General features: G+C 37.0%; 1 pseudogene; it reads left to right on the forward strand.

The window, feature by feature from the left end:
• Positions 1 to 611: 611 nt before the first annotated feature.
• The window catches only part of LOC129395169 (protein FRG1-like), a 40,631-nt pseudogene continuing 18,516 nt past the window's right edge, over positions 612 to 22,726 (forward strand).

A 22,726-nucleotide genomic window follows, 5' to 3' on the forward strand; every position in this document is an offset into this window, starting at 1 on the left:
TGCTTTCATTTTCATTCCATTCAAAATATCATCTAGTTTTCCTTGTGATTTTTCTTTTCATGGATGCTTGAGTTATTTAAAAGTGTATTGTTTTTTAATTTATACTACATAGAGATATTATAGGTATGTTATTGTTGCTGATTTCTAATTCATTTATAGTATAGTTGGAGAACATACTTTCTTAGTGAATTTCCATGTACACTTGAAAAGAATGTGTATTCTGCAGATGTTGGTTCAGGGATTTTTTGTTTTTGTTTTTGGTTTTTTTTTTTGGAGATGAAGTCTCGCTCTGTTGCCCAGCAGGCTGGAGTGCAGTGGTGCGATCTCGGCTCACTGCAGCCTCTGCCTCCCAGGTTCAAGTGATTCTCCTGCCTCAGCCTCTGGAGGAGCTGGAATTACAGGCACCTGCCACCATGCCTGGCTAATTTTTTTTATATTTTTAATAGAGGCAGGGTTTCACCACGTTGGCCAAGCTGGTCTCAAACTCCTGACCTCAGGCGATCTGCCCGCCTCGGCCTCTCAAAGTGCTGGGATTACGGGCATGAGCCGTGGCGCCCGGTGGTTCAGTGTTCTTTAGATGTCAGTTAGATCAACTGGTGGAGCTTGTGACTATGCACATCTTCTGTGTCCTTACTGATTTTTTACTCATCCTACAATGTATTGAGAGTTATGTTAAAATCGCCAGCTGTAATTCTAGATCTGTCTACTTGAGCAGTTTTTGCTTAAAGTATTTTGAAGCTGTCATGTGTACACACTTAGGATTGTTAAGTCTTCCTTATAAATTCAGTCTTTCATTTTCATAACATTTTAACCTTTATTTCTGTTAAATGTCTTGATGCCTAGTTATATTATTTGGCCACCCTTTTTCTCCTGTCAAGCCTGGGCCTTTGTTAGTTTGTGCTTATTTATTAGGTTTTTGCCTGTAGACTTAGACAGTGACTCTTACTCTAGGAAAGGTTCATCCTCATGGGCCTCAGCCACATGTTCTATGTATACTTGATGAGTTCTCTCCACTCTGCTATGTCCCAAATTTGTGTGCTCTCTGGCATCTCCAGTCAGCCCTCAGAAGTGCCAGCCACTCTGCAGAGGCCTTGTGGAGCCTGCCTGCTGTATGCACTCCCCCCAGCCCTTGGCCCCAGACCTGCAGAGAACTTTTGCATTCTCTTTTGAGGCCTCACCTGTATGTAGTTCCCTCTTCTCCAGTACCTTATTCTATAAACTCCAAACATGTTAGTACTGCAAGACTCTCAGCTTAGTGACAGTGACATTGCCTCATTTTTGGAGGTCTCTGCCTCTCTCTGTGTGGTCAAGAAACTGCCATTGGGCAGAGAACAGAAGTGTGTGTGAGATTTGCCTCCTGTGTTTTCCTGTTCTCAAATATCACAGTCCTGTTCTGCCTGTGTTCCAATCCCCGAAAACAGTTTTCTCAAATATTCTATCCAGTTTCAGTTTTCTCGTTGGTCATGGTGGGAGGGCAAGTCCATCTTGGCTGGAAGAGGAAGTCCTTCTGCGTCTTTTTCTCTTTGTCCTTCCACCTTCTTTTGCATTGTGGATATTCTAAACTTGCCGTATATATAAGCATGTGCCTATTTGTGAAGAGAAAGAAAAAAACCCTTTTAATTTTTTAAAGCTGTTCTGTTGGTTCCTCACAAGGATCTGAAGGGATTGGTAAATAGGATGAAAGAAATTCTGTCTTTCACATGGAGAATACCATGTGTGACATTAATAAAAATGAGCATGTCTGTAAGCAAAGGGTTTCACTGAGCTCTGCTAGATTCAGAAGCAATTGAACTTACAACATCGTAGTTTGCAAAACACAGATTTGATTTACCCAGGAACTAAAGCTAAGTAAACTATGGGTTAATAGAAGGTCTGTGAAGGGTACTTAGACTACAGTAAGATTGGGGAAGAAAATTCCATTTCCAAATCTAAGATATATCATTCCTTTGTGCCAAGAACATAATGAAGGTAGAGATTTAAGGGGGCCCTTAGCACAGAAGCACTGGGTTAGTCAGAAGGTGATGGGAGCTGTCTCACAGCCTTGATGCTAGAATGAGGGTGCCCTGGTAGTATCTTCTCAGCCATGACACTGGTGCATTGGGCCATTTTTTTTGTTTGTTTTTTGTTTTCTGTTTTTTGTTTTTTGTTTTTTGAGACAGGCTCTTGCTTTGTTGCTCAGGCTGGAGTGCAGTGACATGATCATGGCTCAGTGCACCCTCGAACTCGTAGGCTCAAGGCTCAAGCAATTCTCTCACCTCGGACTCCCGAGTAGCTGGGACCACAGGCTTATACCACCATACCCAGCTAATTTCTTAATTTTTTTGTAGAGATGGGGGTCTCCTTTTGTTGCCTAGGCTGATTTTGAACTCCTGGGCTTAAGTGATTCTCCTGCTTCCACCTCTCAAAGTGCTGGATTACAGGCATGCCAGACATATGGAAACATTCTCAACTATGTGAAAATATGTGAAAAGCTTTGTTATGCATTGTGAGACAACACAGCGGGAATATTTCATCATCTGCCTAAGGTTTAAAAGGAAATAACTTTAAGCATGTGTCTAAATAGCAAGTAATGTTTTAGAGCGGATTCTCTTAAATTCAGCTCGGGCGTCTGCAGCATATACACAGCTTGAGCTGTCACCTGACGCAGAGACAGGCAACTTCAGTGCCCACTGTTCTTAGGATCCACTGCTTTTTCACAGCTAAAACCCCCGAGTGGCACCGTTAAGTATTATGTTATGTTACTTTAGTCGTTAAACGTATAAGCATACCTCCAAATGTTGAATGTAGGCCACTTGCAGAAAGTAGGCAGAATGCTCACATTTAATTCTTGATGATACTGTGTTTAGCTTTCTTATTATTTGAAATCTCATTGAGAAGAAATACTGGCATCTGCTCAATGTAATTTCTTTTTCAGTTGACAATATTATAAGTAATGTTATTGTATCATTTCCCTACTTGGACAGAGTGTGAAAATTTTGAGGAGCTTGTCTGCCAGAAATTTCTTCTTCATTTGCAAAACATTAATGAGATATTGTATTTAAATGATTTTATTTAATATTAAGTGTACTTGGTGAATGTGGCATAGAACATACAAAATAAAACTAATTTAAAATTATTAACTATTACATTTATAAGAAAGACTTGCTAATCATAACACTGTTCATAATGATTCTGAATAAAGCATTATTTCTTTTCCTGAAAACAATTGTAGCTATAACTCAATCATCTAAATTGTCATTAGTTTTATTGCTTTCTAATCATCTTTAGCTGAAATTTTAATTTTGATTAATTTTCTTTTTCTCCATTGGTTTCGTGTGTGTGTGGAGGTAAAATATACAGAATATAGAATTTGCCAGTTTTTCTATTTTTAAGTGTACACTTCAGTGGCATTTAAATACATGCACCATTTTACCTTCCCACCAGCATTGCAGAGGGTTTCAGTTTCTCCACATCCTGCCCAACATTTGTTTTTCTGGTTTTCTTGGTTTCTGTTTTTTGTTTGTTTTGATAATAGCATTCTAATGGGTGTGAAGTGGTATTGCATTATGGTTTTGATTTATATTTCCCTAGTGACTAGTGATGTTGAGCATCTTTTCGAGTGCTTATTGGCCATTTGTATATCATCTTTGGAGCAACGCCCGTGTATATCCTTTGCCCAGTTTTGAATTGTGGTATTTGTCTTTTTGGAGTTCTCTGTATAGTCTGGATATTAATTCCTTACAATGTATGTAGCTTACAAATATTTTCTCCATTCTCTGGGTTGCCTTTTACTCTTGTTGACAGTGGTTCTTGATGCACAAAAGTTTTTAATTCTGATGAAGTCCAGTTTGTCTGTGTTTTCTTTTGTTGCCTGTGCCTTTGATGTTCTATATACGAAATCATTGCCAAATTCATTATCGTGAAGCTTTTCCCATTTCCTTCTAAAAGTTTTCTAACTTTAGCTCTTACATTTAGGTCTTTGGTCTATTTTAGGTTACTTTTTGTATTTGGTGTTAGATAAGGGTCCAACTTCATTTTAGCTAAAATTTTATATATTTTAAAATTGATTATGAAAAGCATGAAATGTTTAGTTGAATAGAAAATTTTGTGCAGTGGAATTAACTGAATCTTTAAAACCTTTTTATTATGGAAATATCCCAACTAATCCATACGTAGAAGAATATAATGAGTCCCCCATGTGTCCAGGCCCTAGCATTAATTATCAATATTTTGCCAATCTCGTTTCATTTACATGCACACCCCCACACACATTTTTTCCTATAAAATTTTAAGTAAAATCACAGATATTACATCATTTTACCCATAAGTACATAAATGTACATTTCTTAACGTGGTATGTCTTTCTCTCATCACATGTTTTGTTCTTTACTTTTATATATTATACTATGTCATTATCAGACCTTGTAAAATTAACAAGAATTCCTTAATATGTCATATCCAGTTAATGATCGACTCATTTCTACTCAAGTTAAAGTACAATTTAGGAGGAGGTTTGAGGATATTCTTTAACATTAAGATATAAACTTTTATAACAACTGCTAAAATAATTGTAGCTAGAGTCTAACATTTCTATTGGCAAATTGGAAATTAGTATACATAGACATAGATTCTGCTCATTTTGCTTTCAATCTAAAATCATAGTTAAGACTACTGGCCGGGTGCGGTGGCTCACACCTGTAATCCCAGCACTTTGGGAGGCAGAGGCCGGTGGATCATGAGGTCAGGTGTTCAAGATCAGCCTGGCCAATGTGGTGAAACCCTGTCTCTAATTAAAAACACAAAAAAAATTTTTCGGGCATGGTGGCAGGCTCTTGTAACCCCAGCTACTTGGGAAGCTGAGGCAAAGAATTGTTTGAACCCAGGAGGCGGAGGTTGCAGTGAGCCAAGATCGCATCACTGCATTTCAGCCTGGGCGACAGAGCGAGACTCCGTCTAAAACAAAAAAAAAAAAAAAAAAAAAAAAAATTACTATGCTAGAAAGTCTTCCTGTAGAGGCATTTTTAAGAAGCATTATCATAGGCATTGCCTCTGGAAAGCAGGCATGAATAGATGGCTGAGGTAAATCATGAGAGAGACCGTTCTCCATATATCACTTTGTACCTTCACATGTTGCCTTTTGTTTTGGTCTTTTTTTGAGACAGGACCTTGCTCTGTCACTCAGGCTAGAGTACAGTGGTGTGATCATAGCTCACTATAACCTTGAACTCCTGGGCTCAAGTGATCCCCTTTCACAGCTCCCCGAGTAGCTGGGATTACAGGCATGCACCCCCATGCCTGGCTGTATGTTGCTATTGTGTATTTTAAAAACCTAATCCTGACTGTGCTGGTAGTCACATGAATCTGTGCACATACATGCAAACAAGTACATGTAAAACTGGTGAAATCTGAATAAGCTTCATGGATTATATCAGTGTCAGTTTCCTGATTCTAAAAGTGTATGATACTTATGCAACATGTCATCATTGAGACAAAGCAAGTAAAGGATATGTGAGATCTTCATATTATTTCTTACGACTGCCAAATAAAAAGTTTTTAAAACTAAGTTAACAAAGAACTCTGTGTCAAAACTAAGATATAAAGTTGAAATATCAATTTTATTTTTTAGGAATCTGGTGGACAGTAACAAACTTTGGTGAAATTTCAGGAACCATAGCCATTGAAATGGATGAGGGAACCTATATACATGCACTCGACAATGGTCTTTTTACCCTGGGAGCTCCACACAAACAAGATTTGTGTCTGGAAGGGAAGATCCTGACACAAGTGTAGATTTTAGGATATTCATTCACTTAGGCCAAACTCTAACTAGTCTCAAACGTTTTCCAAAGGAATGGAACCATTGCATTTGACTTTTCCATTTTTTTTTAATTCCTTATTATTTACCAGCCATTGGCAAGTCCCTTTTTCTAATATAAGCATTTGAAAACATTCCGTATAGTTCCAGAAGAGTATCTTTGGAAATCAAAACAATATGAATAATTAAAATAGTAAGTGGAAAGAAAAAAGAAAACCTATTTGAGTCAAACGTGTGAATTTCTTTTTCATTCAGACCTATTACCAGAACTAACCTGGGTGCATTTAACAATTTGAAGTTTCTTCATTTTCTTTAGCCCATTAGAGGAAGCACTAATGAGATACGAAATAATTAGAAGATAAAAAGCAGTATCATTTGGTCAGCAAGGCCATCCATTGAATAAATGAAAGCATTTAGCTTTTTTAAATAAGTGCTTATTTATGACTGTATTTTAAAACATAAAGAGAAGCTATCTCGAAAGTTGTTAAATAAGCATTATATCACCCTGTCTTACTCAGTGTATAAAATTAGCACTGTAGTTAAAAGAAGGTAAAATAGATCTTGATTCCAAAGATACAGTATTACAGTGACATCAGTATATCTGAATATTCTTACATTTAATTGCAGAAGAAAATAGCCACATTTTTTAAAGCAAAATAATGTCTTTATATTTATAGCAAATGTCAAATTTATTTTCAAATGTTTTTTCTCCAATAGTTGATGAGGGCCTTAGTCCTCCAGAGCAGTTTACAGCTGTCAAATTATCTGATTCCAGGTGAGCTTATGTTGTAATATAATTAGTAACCAGTTATTTTAAAAATTTAATTGTATTCATTAAAAATTTTAGTATCTGTCTTAAGCCCACGGTAATTTTGATATAAAAAATGAAATAGCTTTTTTGAGAAGTAGATTTTGTGATCTACTTTTAATGGATTTCCTATCAATATATAATGCTAGGCTGGAAAAAAGATATGTAAGTTAAAAAATGAAGATTAATAACTTCACACACCAAATAAGATAGATTAAAAAATAAATCAAATAGTACAAAACCTGGTTCACTGTTGCTATGATATTTAAACTCACTGTTTGGAAGTCTAAAGAGAAACAGGAAGACTAAAAAAAGGAATATTGTTGAAACCAGCACAGAATGTTACAGCATCATAACGACCAAAAGAATATTTTTACTCACTATTTTTACAGTCATTTTATAAAGTAACCTTTTTTATTCTCACCTTGTGCAGAAGTATAAAATGATTCTTTGGGTAAAAGATACTGAAAGTGAATTTACATATTTTAGTAATTGGTTACATCAACATGATAATGATTTCTGTTATATGATCATTAACATATAAAGGAGTAGAAGTCAATTCTGGCATCCGAGGAGATTGTTGGTAAGGTAAAAGAAATCATAATTTTAAAAAATCACATTAAGATGATTATTTCTAAGATGGCCGAATAGGAACAGCTCCGGTCTACAGCTCCCAGCGTGAGCGACGCAGAAGACGGGTGATTTCTGCATTTCCATCTGAGGTACCGGGTTCATCTCACTAGGGAGTGCCAGACAGTGGGCGCAGGTCAGTGGGTGCGCGCACCGTGCGCCAGCCGAAGCAGGGCGAGGCATTGCCTCACCCGGGAAGCGCAAGGGGTCAGGGAGTTCCCTTTCCGAGTCAAAGAAAGGGGTGACGGACGCACCTGGAAAACTCGGGTCACTCCCACCCGAATATTGCGCGTTTCAGACCGGCTTAAAAAACGGCGCACCACGAGACTATATCCCACACCTGGCTCGGAGGGTCCTACGCCCTCGGAATCTCGCTGATTGCTAGCACAGCAGTCTGAGATCAAACTGCAAGGCGGCAGCGAGGCTGGGGGAGGGGCGCCCGCCATTGCCCAGGCTTGCTTAGGTAAACAAAGCAGCCAGGAAGCTCGAACTGGGTGGAGCCCACCACAGCTCAAGGAGGCCTGCCTGCCTCTGTAGGCTCCACCTCTGGGGGCAGGGCACAGACAAACAAAAAGACAGCAGTAACCTCTGCAGACTTAAATGTCCCTGTCTGACAGCATTGAAGAGAGCAGTGGTTCTCCCAGCACGCAGCTGGAGATCTGAGAACGGGCAGACTGCCTCCTCAAGTGGGTCCCTAACCCCTGACCCCCGAGCAGCCTAACTGGGAGGCACCCCCCAGCAGGGGCACACTGACACCTCACACGGCAGGGTATTCCAACAGACCTGCAGCTGAGGGTCCTGTCTGTTAGAAGGAAAACTAACAAACAGAAAGGACATCCACACCGAAAACCCATCTGTACATCACCATCATCAAAGACCAAAAGTAGATAAAACCACAAAGATGGGGAGAAAACACAACAGAAAAACAGGAAACTCTAAAATGCAGAGCGCCTCTCCTCCTCCAAAGGAACGCAGTTCCTCACCAGCAACGGAACAAAGCTGGATGGAGAATGATTTTGACGAGTTGAGAGAAGAAGGCTTCAGACGATCAAATTACTCTGAGCTACGGGAGGACATTCAAACCAAAGGCAAAGAAGTTGAAAACTTTGAAAAAAATTTAGAAGAATGTATAACTAGAATAACCAATACAGAGAAGTGCTTAAAGGAGCTGATGGAGCTGAAAACCAAGGCTCGAGAACTACGTGAAGAATGCAGAAGCCTCAGGAGCCGATGCGATCAACTGGAAGAAAGGGTATCAGCAATGGAAGATGAAATGAATGAAACGAAGCGAGAAGGGAAGTCTAGAGAAAAAAGAATAAAAAGAAATGAGCAAAGCCTCCAAGAAATATGGGACTATGTGAAAAGACCAAATCTACGTCTGATTGGTGTACCTGAAAGTGATGCGGAGAATGAAACCAAGTTGGAAAACACTCTGCAGGATATTATCCAGGAGAACTTCCCCAATCTAGCAAGGCAGGCCAACGTTCAGATTCAGGAAATACAGAGAACGCCACAAAGATACTCCTCGAGAAGAGCAACTCCAAGACACATAATTGTCAGATTCACCAAAGTTGAAATGAAGGAAAAAATGTTAAGGGCAGCCAGACAGAAAGGTCGGGTTACCCTCAAAGGGAAGCCCATCAGACTAACAGCGGATCTCTCGGCAGAAACCCTACAAGCCAGAAGAGAGTGGGGGCCAATATTCAACATTCTTAAAGAAAAGAATTTTCAACCCAGAATTTCATATCCAGCCAAACTAAGCTTCATAAGTGAAGGAGAAATAAAATACTTTACAGACAAGCAAATGCTGACCGATTTTGTCACCACCAGGCCTGCCCTAAAAGAGCTCCTGAAGGAAGCGCTAAACATGGAAAGGAACAACCGGTACCAGCCGCTGCAAAATCATGCCAAAATGTAAAGACCATCAAGACTAGGAAGAAACTGCATCAACTAACGAGCAAAATCACCAGCTAACATCGTAATGACAGGATCAAATTCACACATAACAATATTAACTTTAAATGTAAATGGACTAAATTCTCCAATTAAAAGACACAGACTGGCAAGTTGGATAAAGAGTCAAGACCCATCAGTGTGCTGTATTCAGGAAACCCATCTCACGTGCAGAGACACACATAGGCTCAAAATAAAAGGATGGAGGAAGATCTACCAAGCAAATGGAAAACAAAAAAAGGCAGGGGTTGCAATCCTAGTCTCTGATAAAACAGACTTTAAACCAACAAAGATCAAAAGAGACAAAGAAGGCCATTACATAATGGTAAAGGGATCAATTCAACAAGAGGAGCTAACTATCCTAAATATTTATGCACCCAATACAGGAGCACCCAGATTCATAAAGCAAGTCCTGAGTGACCTACAAAGAGACTTAGACTCCCACACATTAATAATGGGAGACTTTAACACCCCACTGTCAACATTAGACAGATCAACGAGACAGAAAGTCAACAAGGATACCCAGGAATTGAACTCAGCTCTGCACCAAGCGGACCTAATAGACATCTACAGAACCCTCCACCCCAAATCAACAGAATATACATTTTTTCAGCACCACACCACACCTATTCCAAAATTGACCACATAGTTGGAAGTAAAGCTCTCCTCAGCAAATGTAAAAGAACAGAAATTATAACAAACTATCTCTCAGACCACAGTGCAATCAAACTGGAACTGAGGATTAAGAATCTCACTCAAAGCCGCTCAACTACATGGAAACTGAACAACCTGCTCCTGAATGACTGCTGGGTACATAACGAAATGAAGGCAGAAATAAAGATGTTCTTTGAAGCCAACGAGAACAAAGACACAACATACCAGAATCTCTGGGACGCATTCAAAGCAGTGTGCAGAGGGAAATTTATAGCACTAAATGCCCACAAGAGAAAGCAGGAAAGATCCAAAATTGACACCCTAACATCACAATTAAAAGAACTAGAAAAGCAAGAGCAAACACATTCAAAAGCTAGCAGAAGGCAAGAAATAACTAAAATCAGAGCAGAACTGAAGGAAATAGAGACACAAAAAACCCTTCAAAAAATTAATGAATCCAGGAGCTGGATTTTGAAAGGATCAACAAAATTGATAGACCGCTAGCAAGACTAATAAAGAAAAAAAGAGAGAAGAATCAAATAGACGCAATAAAAAATGATAAAGGGGATATCACCACCGATCCCACAGAAATACAAACTACCATCAGAGAATACTACAAACACCTCTACGCAAATAAACTAGAAAATCTAGAAGAAATGGATACATTCCTCGACACATACACTCTCCCAAGACTAAACCAGGAAGAAGTTGAATCTCTGAATAGACCAATAACAGGAGCTGAAATTGTGGCAATAATCAATAGTTTACCAACCAAAAAGAGTCCAGGACCAGATGGATTCACAGCCGAATTCTACCAGAGGTACAAGGAGGAACTGGTACCATTCCTTCTGAAACTATTCCAATCAATAGAAAAAGAGGGAATCCTCCCTAACTCATTTTATGAGGCCAGCATCATTCTGATACCAAAGCCTGGCAGAGACACAACCAAAAAAGAGAATTTTAGACCAATATCCTTGATGAACATTGATGCAAAAATCCTCAATAAAATACTGGCAAACCGAATCCAGCAGCACATCAAAAAGCTTATCCACCATGATCAAGTGGGCTTTATCCCTGGGATGCAAGGCTGGTTCAACATACGCAAATCAATAAATGTAATCCAGCATATAAACAGAGCCAAAGACAAAAACCACATGATTATCTCAATAGATGCAGAAAAAGCCTTTGACAAAATTCAACAACCCTTCATGCTAAAAACTCTCAATAAATTAGGTATTGATGGGACATATTTCAAAATAATAAGAGCTATCTGTGACAAACCCACAGCCAATATCATACTGAATGGGCAAAAACTGGAAGCATTCCCTTTGAAAACTGGCACAAGACAGGGATGCCCTCTCTCACCGCTCCTATTCAACATAGTGTTGGAAGTTCTGGCCAGGGCAATCAGGCAGGAGAAGGAAATAAAGGGTATTCAATTAGGAAAAGAGGAAGTCAAATTGTCCCTGTTTGCAGACGACATGATTGTTTATCTAGAAAACCCCATCGTCTCAGCCCAAAATCTCCTTATGGTGATAAGCAACTTCAGCAAAGTCTCAGGATACAAAATCAATGTACAAAAATCACAAGCATTCTTATACACCAACAACAGACAAACAGAGAGCCAAATCATGAGTGAACTCCCATTCACAATTGCTTCAAAGAGAATAAAATACCTAGGAATCCAACTTACAAGGGATGTGAAGCACCTCTTCAAGGAGAACTACAAACCACTGCTCAAGGAAATAAAAGAGGATACAAACAAATGGAAGAACATTCCTTGCTCATGGGTAGGAAGAATCAATATCGTGAAAATGGCCATACTGCCCAAGGTAATTTACAGATTCAATGCCATCCCCATCAAGCTACCAATGACTTTCTTCACAGAATTGGAAAAAACTACTTCAAAGTTCATATGGAACCAAAAGAGAGCCCGCATCGCCAAGTCAATCCTAAGCCAAAAGAACAAAGCTGGAGGCATCACACTACCTGACTTCAAACTATACTACAAGGCTACAGTAACCAAAACAGCATGGTACTGGTACCAAAACAGAAATATAGATCAATGGAACAGAACAGAGCCCTCAGAAATAACGCCGCTTACCTACAACTATCTGATCTTTGACAAACCTGAGAAAAACAAGCAATGGGGAAAGGATTCCCTATTTAATAAATGGTGCTGGGAAAACTGGCTAGCCATATGTAGAAAGCTGAAACTGGATCCCTTCCTTACACCTTATACAAAAATCAATTCAAGATGGATTAAAGATTTAAACGTTAGACCTAAAACCATAAAAACCCTAGAAGAAAACCTAGGCATTACCATTCAGGACATAGGCGTGGGCAAGGACTTCATGTCCAAAACACCAAAAGCAATGGCAACAAAAGCCAAAATTGACAAATGGGATCTAATTAAACTAAAGAGCTTCTGCACAGCAAAAGAAACTACCATCAGAGTCAATAGGCAACCTACAACATGGGAGAAAATTTTCGCAACCTACTCATCTGACAAAGGGCTAATATCCAGAATCTACAGTGAACTCAAACAAATTTACAAGAAAAAAACAAACAACCCCATCAAAAAGTGGGCAAAGGACATGAACAGGCACTTCTCAAAAGAAGACATTTACGCAGCCAAAAAACACATGAAAAAATGCTCATCATCACTGGCCATCAGAGAAATGCAAATCAAAACCACTATGAGATATCATCTCACACCAGTTAGAATGGCAATCATTAAAAAGTCAGGAAACAACAGGTGCTGGAGAGGATGTGGAGAAATAGGAACACTTTTACACTGTTGGTGGGACTGTAAACTAGTTCAACCATTGTGGAAGTCAGTGTGGCGATTCCTCAGGGATCTAGAACTAGAAATACCATTTGACCCAGCCATCCCATTACTGGGTATATACCCAAATGACTATAAATCATGCTGCTATAAAGACACATGCACACGTATGTTTATTGCGGCATTATTCACAATAGCAAAGACTTGGAACCAACCCAAATGTCCAACAATGATAGACTGGATTAAGAAAATGTGGCACATATACACCATGGAATACTATGCAGCCATAAAAAATGATGAGTTCATATCCTTTGTAGGGACATGGATGAAATTGGAAACCATCATTCTCAGTAAACTATCGCAAGAACAAAAAACCAAACACCGCATATTCTCACTCATAGGTGGGAATTGAACAATGAGATCACATGGACACAGGAAGGGGAATATCATACTCTGGGGACTGTGGTGGGGAGGGGGGAGGGGGGAGGGATAGCATTGGGAGATATACCTAATGCTAGATGACGAGTTGGTGGGTGCAGCGCACCAGCATGGCACATGTATACATATGTAACTAACCTGCACAATGTGCACATGTACCCTAAAACTTAAAGTATAATAAAAAATAAAAAAAATTTTTTCAAAAAAAAAAAAAAAATGGTTATTTCTATACTTTCTTTGAAAATCTGATAAGTAGGGTGAAAGACAAAGAAGAAAAGCAGAGGAAGAAAAAATTAAATAGTTTTAAACTGCTTTACAATTATAAACAAAAAAGGATTATAAAGAAAATTAACGGACAAATGAGGAAAATATTTGCAACAATCTTAGTAGGCAGTGAGTTCTTAATCTTCACATGTATCTTGTATAGAATTCATAGCACTGAAGACCCCAGTAGGAAAATTGCAAACAATCAGATCTGAATAGAAAAATGGACAAGGGACATTACCAGATAATCTAAAAACTAAAAAGGAAAGGAAAACAAAAACAATTGTTATTCTAGTTAGCTACTAAAATGCAAATTAATAGGATACTGTTTTTTTCCATATCAGGTTTTCAAGTATTTTTTAGAGTCATAATGTTTAAACAAAAAATCCATGATACAAAACATACTCTGTTAATTTGAGGTAAGAATGTAAATGGAAGCAGCATTTTCTGGAAAACAGTTTGATGACATAAAGTTTTAGAATTTATTATTGAAGTTTATAACTAAAGAGGTATAATTAAAGAATGATGAATTTTGAAAGTATTTGTTATGTAATATATAAGGTACAATGTTTATATTAAAAAAGCAAGATATAAAACTAAATTTAAAACTTCACTGTCCAATATGGCAACAACTAGTCACATGTAGCTTTTTTTTTTTTTTTGAAGGCACAGATTCTCACTCTGTCACCCAGGCTGGAGGGCAGTGGTGTGATCATAGCTCACTATAACCTCAAATTTCTGGGCTCAAGCACTCCTCCTGCATCAGCCTCCCAAGTAGCTGGTATTACATGCTCACACCACCATGCCCAGCTAACTTTTTAAATTTTTTGTAGAGATGGGGTCTCACTAAGTTGTCCAGGCTGATCTTGAACTTCTTGCCTCAAGCAATCCTCCCATTGCCTTCCCAAAGCACAGAGATTACAGGAGTGAGTCACCACTCAGCCACATGCATCTTTTGAACACTTGGAATATGTCCAGTCTGAAATTTTAGATATGTACACACCCACATACACATGTCCTGTTTTGATGTCCTATAATTAATTTTCTCTCAGTTTTTAACTTTTATCTATCTTATTAATGTACAGAATCGCCCTGAAATCTGGCTATGGAAAATATCTTGGTATAAATTCAGATGAACTTGTTGTTGGGCGTTCAGATGCAATTGGACCAAGAGAACAATGGGAACCAGTCTTTCAAAATGTAAGTGCTGTTATTGTTTATAAAAACTTCCTGTCAGTTTAACAGAAAGTCTGTAACAGTCAATCATAATATATTTAAAAAGAAAAAGTAGGATGCAATAGTATAATACATTAAATTGGAATAAATCAGAACATAGAGCCTTAAAGAGATTTCAAAATGTAGTGCAACAAAAATAGCATTAGTACTTTTGCCCACAATTATTTCTGTATACCCTTAGTGCCTAGATATATATCTCATTTCCATTGAAGAACCAGTCAATTTTAGGTCACAGAGTAGGAAAACAGAATAGTTCCTAAGTATCTTCTTTGTAGCAGAAATCATGGATGCTTTCAGAAACATTACAGACTGTAAGCAAACAGTGGAGCTAGCTAAGACCAAGTTGTGACAATTTGCGTATAAAATCTAAATAATTAGAGTTCATTGAAGTAAATTATCTCTAAAAGATTTTCAGTTCATAAGCTTAAAATAGTGTATGAAAAGATAGTTTAATATAAGAAGAAAAAAGATAATATACTAATTCTTAATTTTAGTAAGTAGACAGTTGTAGTATATGGATGTTTTGTTAAATCTTTGTTGATACAGAATACATAATTTCCTTTTTCTATGTGAGAAGTAAATATTGAACAAAAATATGTGAGTGCTAAACTGTCTTTAAAAAGTAGATAACTGTATCAAAAACAGTAAAGACCAATGGGCACCACGCAGAACAAGCAAATAGAAGATAAGCTCAGCCTTTGAGTAGCAGCTTTGGTAGTATACAATAATGAACTGAAAATAGGAACTCAGCAGTGTTTTCTAAAATGACAGATTAAACAAACATCCCACCAGAAAGAGGTAATCACTTACACTAATTTCCTCATCCCCTAGGATAAAATCATAAGTCAGTGACTTGAAAACTATTTTGACCCAATCCATTGAGAAATGCATTTTTACAATGCAGCCCAGCACACACATATGTGTAACTGAAGCAAGAGTTGTACTTAACAATACTTACTTATCCATGTGTTATGCATCTTGATATTTCTTATTCTCTTTTACCCCTTCCTCTGTGTGTCTGTGTGTATTCTTTTTCCCCCCCACCCACCCAGTACTGTTCAGGAAACACTACATTTATTTCATTACCTGCTAATGTGTTGCAACCCCTTTGAGATGATCCTACTAGTTATGATGAGATGCTTCTAATAAAAGTTACACCAGTAGAAAATGCCAATATTTCATAAGGCCAGGATGATGACTTAGATAGTACTAATAATACCATACTTTAGGAAAGTTCATTTCATTTTATTTTTAGGAAGGACACTAAGTTTCAAAAATTTAAATTTAAATGAAAGAGGGTCTTAAAACTCTATTGCAAAAAGGACTCAGCTGAATAATCTGTGGCACAGGTTTAAATCACCTTGGACCACACCGCCATGTTCCAGGGCTCACCGGGAGCCATCGAGATGAGAGACCACCCAGCTCTTGTGACTTAACTAAGAAATTAAATCCATGTTATCAGCACGTTTTTAACTGGATGTGATATAAGGTTAACATATTTTGTAATCATTGTATTTATAAATATTTTGTCTAAATGTTATTGTATTCCAAGTTTTCCAAAAGAATCAACCAAATACAAGTTATAAATAAACAATATATTTGTTACGGGAGTTAAGCTAACCAAATTTATAACCCAGATTTAGATACACAAGAAAATCAATTTTTAAAGTTTTGTTTAATAGAAAGCAGTGTAATACATCAAACATTAAACAAATGAAAATGTATATGAATATTTATTTTCACACACAAAAGTCCCTCAGACATTGATTCTTAAATTCAAAACACCAAAGGCATTGTATATGCCTTTTCATGTTTTCTAATTGTGAAGAAAATAAATTTTACTTAAAATGCTAATATTTGAATAAAGTATGCATTCATAATTATGTTCTTGTCTTTAAAGTTAATTTTTCAAACAGAACTAAATCAGTTTTATCTTCATTAGATCTTTTAGAAAGGAAGCAATCCTACCTCATGTAATTAGAATTTAGTCCTACTAGGAAGATACACTACAAATATTTATTGTGGTAATCTTCGAATAGCAAAATGAAAGGTGATTTTGATTTCCTTTTCTATATGTTCTTGTATTATATTTTTCAGGTTTTTCTCTAAGTTTTTTTCTCTGATTTTTAAATCAGGGAGGAAAAATTAATTCAGTCTAAACACTTAATCTTTCTTCTACAAGAAGTATCCTCATGGCTATTTCGTTATTTTGTTGCACTTAGGGGAAAATGGCTTTGTTGGCCTCAAATAGCTGCTTTATTAGATGCAATGAAGCAGGGGACATAGAAGCAAAAAGTAAAACAGCAGAAGAAGAAATGATCAAGGTAATGATGACATTTTATACAGATGACTGCATTCACACATGCGATGTGACTGTATCTCTTTAAAATGTTAAGTCATCATTTACTGTCACTTTAAAGATTTACTTAATAGCTTTTTATAATGTGGTATTTCAAATAGACTCATTTTTAATTATAAATCCCATAGTTGATGGCTTGTTTATACAATGTGGTAGAGAAATCAGTGTATCTAGGAGCTACCTTGCCATTATCTCCATGGATTAGTATCTTTTTCTGGTAGTTCCACATGCTCTTTTTATGCTTTCATTTCCTTGTTTTCTTGCTTGTATTTTAAAATCTAATTTTTAAAATAGATAACATGTACGTGTGGTCCAACATTTTTAAATAAAAGCATACGAAGATGAAGACATATGCCTGCTATGCATCTTACTCACCTGTGTCCCAGCTCCTGTTCCTCTTTCCCTTTGTTTTGTTTTTTTATAGCCTCCTAAAATTTCTTTATAAACATATGAATATATTTATAATTTTCAACTGTCTTACACTAAAGGCAGTCTCCTCTATAGTCTTCTCGACTTTGATATTTTTTTCCTTAAAATTGTATCTTGGAGAGTTTTCTACTATTAGTTTGAATGTAGAAAGTTTTCTCTTTTTCTTGCTTCTCCTCTCTTTCTCTCTCTCTCTTTTTTAACAGCCACATAATATTCCATTTTAGGGATGTACCTTTATTTATTTAGTCTTTTGTAGATGGAAATTTAGGCTGTTTCCAGTCTTTTGCTCTTATAAACACTGCTGCAGTACATAACATTGAATATGCATCAATTTGTAGATGTGCGGGTGGACCTGAAGATAAATTTCCAGAAGCAGAATTACCAGGTCGGGGTATACACGTTTGTATTTATGTAATGCTTGAGCTTCTGTGATGATAATCACTCTATGAAACATAAAAAATCATAGCAGAACTTCTGGGGCCTTAGCCCTTACATTTTAAAAATATTTTTATTAATAGTACCCATCTTCTTTGCATTAGGAGAAACATGAATCACATAAAACATGATTTTTATTTTATTTTTAAAATTTGTGTGCATCACTAAGCTGGAAATAAAAATTCCTTATTCCAGGCTAAATTCCCTCATCTGTAGTCAGACGCGTTATGCATTGCACCAGTGGCCTGTGCCCTCCCTAATCGTACTCTTTGTTTTACATCATTGTAAAAGTTACACAGACATCTTCATATCAAGGTGAAATTCTAAATAATACTGTTAATATAATCTAGATAAATCAGGTAGTTAACTGGAATTTGATGAAAACATTTAAGGCTTAATTTTTTAGACTCACAAAAGCCACTGATCTTTAATGATAAACATATACCAGGATGTGTCTAAAGAATAATTCCCCCCTTCTTGACACATGGTTTTTCTGTGTCTTGGCATTCCATCACAGTACTGAGCATCCTGAATCTGCTTTGTCTCTGTTGGGAATCATAGGTTGCATCCAGTCTGACCCAGATTTGCTCTGTCAGGCATTGTGGGGGCCAGAGTGGAAGGCTCTCAGAGAGGGGGCAAATGCCTTTTCTAAAATGCCCTTCGTTCTTATAATCAGAGCATAAAAATTTATGTTACATTTTTCTCTACTACCAGTGTAATTTAAAAGCATCTATCAATTCTCTGTATGTGCTTCATGTTAGATTTCCGGTCATATGTTTGATTTTCTTTTTAGAATAGTCTTGATTTCAGATAATTTCAAATCTAAAGCTCAAACAATTTCAATCTAAAATGTAGGAATTCTCTTACAATTAAAGAAGTGAAGTGTTATATTTTTTCGTTGCATGCATCCGGCACATGCGTTGTAGTCTTGAATTTCCATAATGCTCCTGTGAGGTGGATGTGAGCTCAGCCTTACAGACAGTAAGACAGCCTCTGAACCTCCTTACATCCTCGTGGTTTTTGTCAGTCAGTTCATGGAAATCACAGTGAATTCAAGGTGTGGTAAGAGAGGATGTGTAACCAGGCCCAGCTGACTCCAGAGGCCAGTCTCAGTGTTTCATAGCACATTGCTTCTCAGGAAACAGGTCACTGAGGAAATGCAGATTGGTTTGTGACTTACATTTAATTGTATTTATTTATATTTTATTGTATCATGTTTAAATTATTTTTCATTTGGATATCATCACAAAAGTGTTATTGAAGGCAACAATTGCAAATATATGTGCAGTGCTTTGCACTTATACAAAGATACAATGATACTTACACAAAGATTGAGTTTTTCACTATTTAAAGCAATTTTCAGATGAAATACAAAGTTTTCTGGATCTCTTTGGTTAGTCAAGTACTTGGAAGCTCTGAACAGTGATTATTTAGGACTCTTTTCGTACCATTTAATTGCAGGCCCTCCTAATCTCTGTCAGCCCTTCACCTTTATGACCTTGCCTTATCTACCAGAACACAGATCCCTCTTACTAAAGGTAGCATTGTGCTACAGGCCCTAGCAGGGAATGTTTTCAGGTCTGGGACCCCTCTAATCAAAACTGTCACAAAGATGTCATTGGCACAAACATGTTATTTGTCATCACTTTCTAAGCAGCCCTGGAACTGGACTCTGGCCAAGAGATCCCTTAGGAGACATGAGTCCTTACCATTGCCAATTGCCTGTTCTGTGGGCGATCCTAATTGTTGAATGCAGATCAATTAACTTATGACATGTGATAGTAAGCATCTATCCAAACTTAGGAGGATATAAGAAGCTAGTAAAATAGGTGGGTTCCAATTAATTAAAAACAAGTTGTGTAATGTTAAACGTTTTAATACTTTGGTAATAGTCTGTGCAATCTAAAATAGCTATTAAGCTTTCAATCTGATCAAATGAACACTTGTCTACTAGGGATAATTTGATCCTAGTGTATTGACTTGGAGGACAAAATTAAATTAGTTAATGATTGCTTTACTGCCTAACAGGATCTGATGTGTAAAATGTTTCTGAAATAATTTTGTCTGTAGTGTTTCTGACACAAGGGCTCTGGAGGAAGCATGTGATAGCACTTACTCATATAGATTATATATATGAAGTAAAAACACATAGCCAGAACCTGTCTTTTTCTGAATATAGTTGCTCAGTTAATTTTTTCTTCTGCATAAGAAATCATCTAGAATGTTCTTATGTGATACGTAAAGTGGGGAAGATGGAAGATAAACATATAACCCATTGGATTCTCTTTTCAAATATCTAGATTAGATCCTGTGCTGAAAGAGAAACCAAGAAAAAAGATGACATTCCAGAAGAAGACAAATGAAATGTAAAACAAGGTGAAATCAGTTATGTGTATGTATGCTTTTCCTTTTAGACCTACAGATTTGACAGTGAAGTGCTTCTCAAAGTGCTTTCAAAATAAATTACCTAATTAGCTGGGGATGGTGAGGCACGCCTGTAGGCCCAGCTACCCAGGAGGCTGAGACAGGAGGATTGTTTGAGCCCAGGAGTTCAAGGCTGCAGTGAGCTCTGATCACCACAGCATTCCAGCCTGGGTGACAGAGCAAGACCCTGTCTGAAAAAATGAAAACTGATGGTCAAGAAGAGGCAACACAATGTAGCCTCTGGGACAGAGCACTGAGCTAAATGCTTTTCTTTTCTTGAGGGTTCAGTTTTCCTAATCATCCTACCAGCTCCCAAAGCTAGTCACTCAGGTTAGTCAATCGCTCTATTCATTCATAGAATGGGCGTAATGCCTGTCAAAGGCTGTGCTATGACCAGGACACGGGACTCCAGACAGCATGCCCTAATAGAAGTGGGGCCTTCTGCTACCCAGTCAATGAGTGGCCCTCCTCTTGAGAGGTCACGAAGATCATCTTTGTTGTTCAAAAGCTCCAGCTTATTTAAAAAATATAATTAGACTTTTTTTTTCTCCCCCAAGACGGAGTCTCGCTCTGTCCCCCAGACTGGAGTGCAGTTCCACGATCTCGGCTCATCACAACCTCCGCCTCCCAGGTTCATGTGATTCTACTGCCTCAGCCTCCCGAGTAGCTGGGACTACAGGCACGCACCGCTACACTCTGCTAATTTTTGTATTTTTAGTAGAGACGGGGTTTCACCATGTTGACCAGGCTGTTCTCGAACTCCTGACCTCGAGTGATCTGCCTGCCTTGGCCTCCCAAAGTGCTGGGATTGCAGGCATGAGCCACTGCGCCTGGCCTACAATTAAACTTTTTTAATAAGTGAAAAAGAAATTAACAGTATTTATAAATTTAATAGTAAATATGTATAATCAGAGTTTGAGGTATTTTTCAATGAAGACATTTTCTTTGCAGAAAGAAATTTCAGAGCTTCCAAGACCACAAACTTAAAATAAGTAAAGAAGACAGTAAAATTCTTAAAAAGGCTCAGAAAGATGGATTTTTGCATGAGACGCTTCTGGACAGGTAGCTATTTACTTATTTCCACTATTTTCAGTAGCCAATAGAAATGGCATATAGAAAACCTACATTCTCTTAAATTACTGTAGTTTTCAAATTTTTGTCTTTATTTCTAATTTATGAGTGTGGTAATATTACCTAGAGAGGACATCATGAGTTTGGGAAAAGACTGTCAAGAAAGAATATCTAAAAATTATAACCAATTCTAAGTATATACTTTAAGAAATTCAGGTTTGACTGTATCTACTTGATAAATTTATCATTATCTTTTTATAACTTTTAGAACCAGAGTTAGAAAGAAGCAGTTTGACTAATATAAAAATTATGTGGATTCTGTTAGAGTAGTTCAGGTTCCTTAAAATAAGCATAGATCAACTAAAAAACTGAGTATAAAAGCTAAACAAGTGAAATTGAAGCAGTTTTATTGTAAGATTTGGAAGAGTGCAGGATGTTTATCATAGCACATTATTAATATTTATTACTCTTCCTATGTAGATAAGTGATGTCCTAGATTTACAACATAGAAAAACAGGTAGAGACGTTTAGCTGTGAGGGTACAAGTATAAATCAATTAAGTGCCAGATTTTGATAATCACCAGCTGCTCATTCAAGTCCTATGTTGGAAAGTTACTCTTACCCTTTTTTTACATTACTTGATGAAGGCAATGTTTAATTACATATTTCCTGTTAACTAGCTGGTAGAGTTCATACCTAAAGTCAGTAAATAATGTTAAGAATTTTTTCCAGCTGAGCAAATGAATATGTATCTAGTTGTAAGAAATCAAGAAGAGGATATAAAATATAATCAGGTTGTGGAGTCTAAAACGGAATAAGCTCTATGTCCTGTAACTTTTTTCACTTGTAATAATACAGCATTCTCACCCTGTTAAATGGAAATTTAGAGCACCCTTAAATTCTGGAATAATTAAAATTGCTATTTGGAATGAAAAAGCCCTTAGGCAACATTTATTGAATATTAGGAAATAACTTTTATAAGATTAGAATCCATTTTTTATAGAAACCAAATTTAAAAGTATACATAATTAATATAAGTGTTGTGGTAATACACTAACCAAAATTGAACACGCAGTTTTAAAGCTTTTTATATTTAGTAGCAGTTGAATATACATGACATGTTTTACATAGATTAATTTTACTATTTTTCTTTATTTAAACAAGAGAACCAAATTGAAAGCCGACAGATACTGCAAATGACTGGGATTTTTGTTTCTGCCTTATCTTTTTGTGTTTTTTTCTAAATAAAATATTCAGAGGAAATGCTTTTACAGAGTTATTGAGTTGTTGTGAACTTATTGTTTAGCTAGTAGCTAGTTTAACCAGGATTAAACAAGTTTAATCAGGATTCTTCATGGATGTACTTTTTAGCTAACTACAGTTTTTCACATGGAAATGAAACTTACAGTAAACACTTAACGTACCACAGAATTTTTTTCTGGA

The sequence above is a fragment of the Pan paniscus genome, chromosome 23 (assembly GCF_029289425.2).
Source record: "Pan paniscus chromosome 23, NHGRI_mPanPan1-v2.0_pri, whole genome shotgun sequence".
NCBI lineage: Eukaryota > Metazoa > Chordata > Mammalia > Primates > Hominidae > Pan > Pan paniscus.